The 8,349-nt window shown below is 39.9% G+C and overlaps 1 pseudogene; it reads left to right on the top strand.

Annotated features, from left to right (window-relative positions):
- Positions 1 to 5,966: 5,966 nt before the first annotated feature.
- LOC111173303 (torsin-1A-interacting protein 2 pseudogene) lies at positions 5,967 to 7,628 on the top strand (annotated as a pseudogene).
- Positions 7,629 to 8,349: the final 721 nt, after the last annotated feature.

Here is an 8,349-nt window from a genome sequence, read left to right as displayed (position 1 = left end):
GTTACAGTGAAGGATTAGCCAAAAGAGAAACACCTGTAAGTTCAGAGGAGCATTAGCTAGAAGATGCCTTGATATGATTCAGCCTTTGATTATTTTGGTCAGTGCCTGGAAACACATTTTTCTATGGGGACCAAACTGTGTAGGTATGGGCAGTGCCTACTACATCAGCAGTTACCAAGGAGTGGTCGTTTTAAGGGATACAAAGAAAAGGAATTTTCAAAGAGTAAGATTTAAGCATTTGTTTTAATGTATTATATTAATCAGAATAAACTAAGTGCTGTCATAAACTATCAAAATCAAAGTGAGTTAAGAGAATAAAGGGTTATTTTTCACCTCACATCACAGTCCAATGTGGGCTTTAGCGGGGGTGGGTTCTGTGTTCCACAGTTGTTCAGGGACTCAGACTCCCTGAGTTTGGGGGCTTTTGGTTCCTCTGGTCCTTGAGTCGGTTTCCTCCAGCCACAGACCGACAAAGAGGGGACATTCAGGATCCCTGACGGTGCCAGGAATCACTTCCGTGGCACCGTCCCTTGGCCAGAGCCTGTGACGTGACCCTGCCTAACTGCAAGGGTTGCTGGGAAATGTCTGGTAGCTGTGTGACCAGTGAGCAAAGGAGACGGGGTGGGACTCACCACTGTCTCTCTTCATGGACACCTTATGAGAGGTACAGCCCATCAAATCCCTGATTTCACAGACACAGTACTGTTGCTTAGGTTAAAACTAAAGTTGTAGAGCCACTTCCTGCTGACCACATGAATCACTTGAAGGCCGGTTCCTGTGGGGAAGGAGCTGGGGTGTCCTTATCACTGCAGATAAGGACACTGAAGGATGTGGTGGGGAAAATGCCATTATGAAAACCCAGAATGGTTCAGGTGTATTCAACCTCTGTAACTTTCTGCTTAGGGCATAGCAAAAGGACGGCAAAAATGAATTAAAACCCTCTTTCCCTTCAGGGCACTTTAATTAATCTTACAGTAAGGCTATTTAAAATGAAGCTTTCATTATTGACTTATCATCAACAGTAATTTCTTGCAAGAGGAAAACAGACTTTTCCAGAGTGGATTTTTAGAAATCAATTGGTGATTATTCTTTGTATTTTATTTTCATTTTTAAACTTAAAATTTTACTATTGAGTCATTAACAGCTATTTCTTGTGCACGAAAAATAGAATTTTTAGGTGTGCATTTTTGTTAAATGGTTATTGTGCTTTGCATTTCATTTTTATTTTTATACTGTGAGAGCATTGACTTCTTTTCACTGCCTTTGTCTTTATAGTCACTTTCTGTACTTGAGGTGGGTCAGAGCTGACTTTGGAGCCAGGACACCTGGGGCAGAGCCAAGTCTGCCCCTCACTAGCTGCCTGGCTTTGAGCAAATTTCCTAATCTCTCTGCCTCAGTTTTCTCATCTATAAAACGACGGCAGTAACAGTCCCTACCTCATAGGATTGTGGTGAGAATTCAATGAGGTGATATTTATAAAGTCTGGCATAGACTAAATGCTATGTATGTTTTTGGTGTTAATCTTTGACAAGTGATACTCAATTTCCTTTTGCAGTAGTTTCCATTTGGCATCATACTTTAAAGTAAAAAACAATGAGCCTTTTAAAAGAGAAACATTCATAAATAATAGCACAAGTCGTTGTAGAGTGCTGTGGCCAGAACTGTGATGTTGGTAAGCAGATAATTCAAGTGTGGACTGTGTCTCGTGTGATCGATGGCTTCCTTATAAATCAGGCAGTAGATTTGACTTGGAGTTTTTGCAAATCAATCAGCAACGAATGAAAGCCCTTTTCTAAGAGTAAGTATAGTGATTTGCTATACTTATTATTGGAATAAAACCGCCCTAAAACTGATACTTGAAGAGGCTTGGTTTCTGAACAAGTTGAGATATAGAACAATGCAAAGACAGGGACCATTTATTTCCTGTTTACTGTCAGAAGCCAGTAAAGGTAATGGCTTTGGCTGTACTGGCCTCATGGATTGCTAACAGCTGTGAACCCAGGAGTTAGACAGAACTGCCTAACTGGGCTCGGGCAGGAATCCCCTGGGGGAAGAGGAGGCCCACCCAGTGGAGGCTCCGGGCACAGAGGAGCAGAGAACTTGTGCCCAGCGTGAGCAGGCATACTCTCAAGAGAAAGAAAGTAGAGAATGGAGCAGAGCTTGCCTTTTCCATTTGCCCCGAATTTAACAATCCCCACTTGTCACTCCTCTTCCTCAGGGGTAAGAGTGTGCTTATGAAAAATTCCTTTTAGTGAAGGGGAAAACTGTCTCTCTCTAATAAAGGCCCAGACTGTTAGGGTGCTCTGTTGTTTGGTCTCCTTTGTAATCATATGGCTTACAGTGTCTGCACTTCTCTTTCTAGTATTAATTAACTACATATGGCATTAATTAACTATATATGGCATCACTCACTGGAGTCTCCTCCACGAATCTGTCATTCTTCCTGGTGAGACTTCTGCTGCACCCACAGACAAATGGGGGGGGGCGGCAAGTTAAGGTATTTTCTCTTTATCAGGAAGAAAAAGAAAAGTAGTGGAGCCCCTGCTTTAAAAAAAAATCAGTTCATGGGTGATCTTAGTTGCTGTGATGCAACTGGTGTGTGTGTGTTCGAATAGACAGGAGGTAATTCTTTTATTTTTTGGCACTTTCAGATCATAAGAGAATTTAACATTAAGCGAACTCCCAAAATTGCTCCTGAGCCTTCCTAGATATTTAGGTAAATCTTTGAAGTGAGACACAGTAGTCTTTCATTGTTAATTTCACAAACTGCCAATAATCTACTTTCCATATCTTTTAAAGATATGCTTGTAAAATGACATAGACTATTAATTTTTAATGAATGTTTCTAGATTTTAAGCACACAAAATTATCAACTAGTAATAGCATGTGTAATTTTCTGAAGCTGAAAAACAATAGCACAGTTGTTTATTTATGCTTTGGTCTGCTAAGCTTATCATTACCAGACAAGGAAATAGCATATCATATTTTTACAAACTGTTTAACAGTAGTTATTAGTAGCAGTTCCTCACAAAGCCAGGTGGGAAGTAGTTTTATTTTTTTCAAAAGTTTGCTTTGGAAATGAAAACACTATTGCTTTATACAAAATTACTTTTGCAGTATGGGAATTCTGATTTAAAAAAAAAAAGAGACATTGTCTCTCCATAGCGCAGTGGTAACATTTTTAAGATTCTAATGACATACTCAGGAAACATTCATAAATCAGTTAAGTATCTAGCACAGTAATGTTTTACTCTGTGTGGCCTTAGGAAAATGATTTCACATTTCTATTTTCTACTTGTCTTTGAAGAAATAGAGATCATGGTAATCTATTAACATCTTTGAAGCTCTCTGGGATAAAGAATATGCTAATTATTCTTTTGATATTATAATATTTATACTTTATTTAAATATGACTTTTGAATTAGACCAGTCCATTCTGTTGAACTAATGACAAATTTGGAGATATGATTGGTGTGTCTTTGGGACACAGAATTTCCATGTCCTATGTAATATCAAAATTTCCCTGGTCTTGTGATAATAAGATGGCAGCTTCATTTTTAATGACCATGCTGTAAGGCACTGTTGACTCTTTCCTAGAGATTATATCATTTCATTGTTTTTGTTAACATTAGTTTGAAAAAATTGCAGCTCTAATTTTAGCTGTGGGGACAAATATTTGTGTTGTTGGTGATTAACAAGACTTCTGAAGGTCAGATATAAATACATAAACTCTACTGCAATATTAGTTTGCATTTCCCCTTTTTTGGTAAGGGTGTGGAAAAAGCCAGAACAAAGTATACCAAAAAGGGAATGATAGTTTGAAAGAATAAAGTTGTAATTTAGAAAAGGTAATTTCAGGGCTTCCCTGGTGGCGCAGTGGTTGAGAGCCTGCCTGCCGAGGCAGGGGACACGGGTTCGTGCCCCGGTCCGGGAAGATCCCACATGCGGCGGAAAGGCTGGGCCCGTGAGCCATGGCCGCTGAGCCTGCGCGTCCAGAGCCTGTGCTCCGCAACGGGAGAGGCCATGACAGTGAGAGGCCCGCGTACTGCAAAAAAAAAAAAAAAAAAAAAGGTAATTTCAAAAGATACCTTGAGTAATGCATATTCAATATGAAAAATACTGGTAATGCAGAAAAAAAAACCAATCACTCAAATGTTCTATTACTTAAAGACAGTGTGTTAGCAATCCTGAGAATATTCCAGATCTGGTTTTCTAGTACACTTTCGTTTTACATTGTTGTGATTATACTGTTGATACTATGGTATTGCTGCTTTTTTCATTTACTATTAGAACATAAGCAATTTATAAATTGTCACAAACTTCTCACAAACTATTTTCACTGGCAACATAATCTATTATCAAATGGTATTTACCCTTGTTAGTGTGATTGGTGCTCTGATATTTACTGAGTTTTGGGAGTTTATCCTCTCTGCCTCATTTATTCTCTCCTCCTCTCTGCTTGGTCTGCTAAACAAAACTAAGACTTTGGTGCATTTACTATAAAAGTTCTAAACCTGCCTGAGCAGGACTTCTGGTTCCAAAAGACAGAGCAGCATAAAACTCAGATGCAACATGGTAACTACATTATTTAATTATGAGACAGATATGTGCACATTTCTCTGTAAAGTGGATTTGTTCAAACTCAGTAGCTTCTGGATCCTAGGAGAAATTGAAACATTGTCTCTTGAGAAGGTGTGTGCTTCCGGCAACAAAAATGAAAATAAACAAGTGGGACTACATTAAACTAAGGAGGTACAGCACAGCAAACAACAAATTGAAAAGGTAACCTACAAAATGGAAAAAGAAAATCACAAACCGTATATCTAATGAGATTAATATATAAAATATATAAATAACTCATACAACTCCATAGCAAAAAAAAGCAAATAATTCAACTTAAAGGTGGGCAAAGGACCTGAATAGACATTTTTCAAAAGAAGGCATATAAATGGCCAAGAGGTACACGAAAAGATGCTCAATATCACTCATCGCCAGGGAAATGCAAATCAAAACCACAATGAGATACCACCTCACACGTCTTAGAATGGCTATTATCCAAAAGACAAGAAATAGCAAGTGTTGGAGAAGGGTGGAGAAAAGGGAATACTTGTGTACTATTGGTGGGAATGTAAATTGGAGTAGTCATTACGGAAAGCAGTATGGAGGTTCCTCAAAAAATCACAAATAGAACTACCAAATGACCCAAACATCCTACTCTAGGTATATATGTAAGAAGGAATTGGGGGGATTCCCTGGCAGTCCAGTGGTTAGAACTCCATGCCCTCACTGCCGAGGGCCTGGGTTCAATCCCTGGTTGCAGAACTAAGATCCTGCCACAAACCCATGTTCATTGCAGCATTATTCACAATAGCCAAGATATGGAAACAACCTAAGCGTCTGTCAGTCGATGAATGGATAAAGATGTAGTAGACACATACAGTGAAATGTTACTCAGCCTTGAGAAAGAAGGAAATCTTGCCACTTGTGACAAGATGGTTGAACCTTGAGGGTATTATGCTAAGTGAGATAAATCCAACAAAGAAAGACAAATACTGTATGACCTCACTTAAATGTGGAACCTAAAAAAGACATAACAACAGAGTAGAATGGTGGTCACCAAAGGCTGGGGGGGTGGAGGAACTGGGGAGATGTTGTTTAAGGTGATGTTTACAGCTAGTAGATAAATAAGCATAGTGAATAATAGTCAATAATGCTGTACTATAAACTTCAAAGTTGCCAAGAGACTAGATCTTAATTGTTCTCATCACACGCACAAAAAGTGATAATTATGTAACATGACAGAGGTATGAGCTACCAGCCTGGGTAGTAAACATACATAATATCTAAATGTATCAGACCAACACATACATCTTAAACTTACACAATGTTACATGATCTCAATTTTAAAAAATTAAAATATGAAAGTCCATTTTTAAAGAAAAATAAGGTGTGTGCTTGAGAGCCTCATGGCTTATGGTGGTAAGTATCGGCAGCATCCCCAGGCTGAGTGCGATGTGGAAGACAGTACAGTATGTGGTAGTTTGTGAAAACCAATTCATCTAAATGAACTTTCAGGAGTTTTTAGATTTTTCCACAATTTTACCTCTTTCCCGATAAAGGTCTAACTCTTTTTTTTTTTTTTTTTTTTGCGGTACGCGGGCGTCTCACTGTTGTGGCCTCTCCAGTTGTGGAGCACAGGCTCCGGACGCGCAGGCTCAGCGGCCATGGCTCACGGGCCCAGCTGCTCCGCAGCATGTGGGATCTTCCCGGACCGGGGCACGAACCCGCGTCCCCTGCATCAGCAGGCGGACTCTCAACCGCTGCACCACCAGGGAAGCCCAGGTCTAACTCTTTTTAATCAAGCTAACCATTTAGGGCCATTAATTAGGATCACTTAAAACTGAGTGTAAGGGACGGGGACGACGTTCTGTTCCGCCGCGTCCAAGGGGTGCAGCTTGGCGTTGTGGAGCAGAAAGAACACTCGAAGGGCTTTCCTGACATTGACAGTCGACGATTTAAAACCCCGCTAGAATTTGTAAGTGTGTGAAGCATTCCCAGACCCTTCAACCAACTCAACAGCAGCTACTTCCCTGTGACTGGGTCCTGATTAAGGTCCTCCCAAGAAAGACTTCATTGCATCCACGCTCAAGAGGACTCTGCCAGGTTTTCCTGACCCCTCTACATCGCTATCAAGTGCCAAGGCCTTAAGACTTGTGTACGGGTATTGCAACGGCAAGAGTGCCAGTGCCCACCAAAGACCCACTGGACCTGTCAGCTCCTCTGTTTCACCAAGCAGACGTAATAACTTACCAGCAAAGCAGAGTAAGCCAGGTGCCTCTGCGTGATACCACCAGCTGATAACACAGAAGAAAAAATCATTAACTTAGCCTAGAACCCTACCTTTTCTTGAGAAGCTGGGATTTAAAGGAGCTATTCTGAGATCTGTGCTGCTAGTAAGTGACTGATAACATGGACTGGATCAGTCCCTGAGTTCAGAGACTTGGTGGCAAGTGAGTGAAAAATAGACAACGAAATGTTGAAGAATTGCACAGAGGTGCAAGCCAAATTTTACCCTCTCCAAGTAATGGTGGTTGGACTGAGAAAGTGCTAAACCAAACCTGTAATAGGACTGGTTGTTTGGGTGTCTCTCTTTGTCATTGTGGCCTCTTACTGTTACGTTGCTTTCTGTGTTGTCTCTCTAGGTCCCATTGTTCTCAGATAATTCACATTGCCCTGACTGTGGACAGCAATGGTTCCCTAGTTTAGAACTAGGCCACTGGTTGTACCAAACTGAACTGGTTGAGAATGAATGTTACCAAGTATTCTTAGACCGTATTAACAGAGCTGATTATTGCCCTGAGTGTTATCCTGATAATCCTGCTAATAGAAGCCTTGTTCTTCCTTGGTCTTTCCCACTTGAGGGGGCTCACCAAAATGTTACCAGGTGGACCTTTGAAAAAGCTTGCCACCCATTTCTTCTGGGTCCTCCACTGATTAGAAAAAGGATATATGACTCTAGAGTTGCTGGTTTTAACCCTGCATTACAGTGAATCCTGATCAGAACAGACAAAACCTTGAACAAAAACCTGGCCAAAGCAAATAACTTCTTAAACTTAAGATTTTCTTAAAGTAAAAATCATGGAGACTCTAGAGGGTTGTGTACTAGTAGCCCAAGGAAGATGGAAAAATGACTCCTTTCTATATCTGATCCAGACTGTTACTGCTCTGGGAAACTGCTTAAATTGTTGTTGGATCTGCTTCCAGGGTCTATGCATCTCTTCTTTAGAATGAATTTAATCAGCATTCCAAGCCAGACTGTTCATCTAGAACCTGACTAATCCATATTTCCTATGTTTTGGAATTAGCTTACTCCTAAAAATCTCCACAGCCTAATGATTGACATTATTATGACATGGTAGTCCTGGAGGAGAAGCCCCATACTGTGTGTACTTTCATTATATTCTAGTGATAACTTTTGTGGGAAAGCATCCTTGTAGCTGAATTCTAGATTATTCCAGTAAAACAACTAGACATTTTTTTTTTTTTTTTTAGACATTTTAATAATAAACTATATTGTTCTAAATTCTACCTCATATATTAATTGGTGATAATTATATATATATATATAATTCATATATAACTATTTATTCATCATTGGCTCTATTTAGCTCATCCTCAATGTGGGTATGACGTGATCGATAACTGGTCACTGTCAGAGAAATCACATTCAATCAGGCAACACCTATATAGGTGACATAGAAGCATACAGAAGTGCCTCTGTCTACATCTCCTTGGCTCTACATAAGCAAATACTATCCTGTCTTTGTGGTGACTGAATGTAGAATGTCC

This window comes from Delphinapterus leucas, chromosome 2 (assembly GCF_059928025.1).
Source record: "Delphinapterus leucas isolate spDelLeu-1000000601 "Yukka" chromosome 2, BTC_Dleu_Yukka2, whole genome shotgun sequence".
NCBI classification, from domain to species: Eukaryota; Metazoa; Chordata; class Mammalia; order Artiodactyla; family Monodontidae; genus Delphinapterus; species Delphinapterus leucas.
The sequence above is the reverse complement of the archived record's forward strand: the minus strand, read 5'-3'. Positions and strand labels throughout refer to the sequence as shown.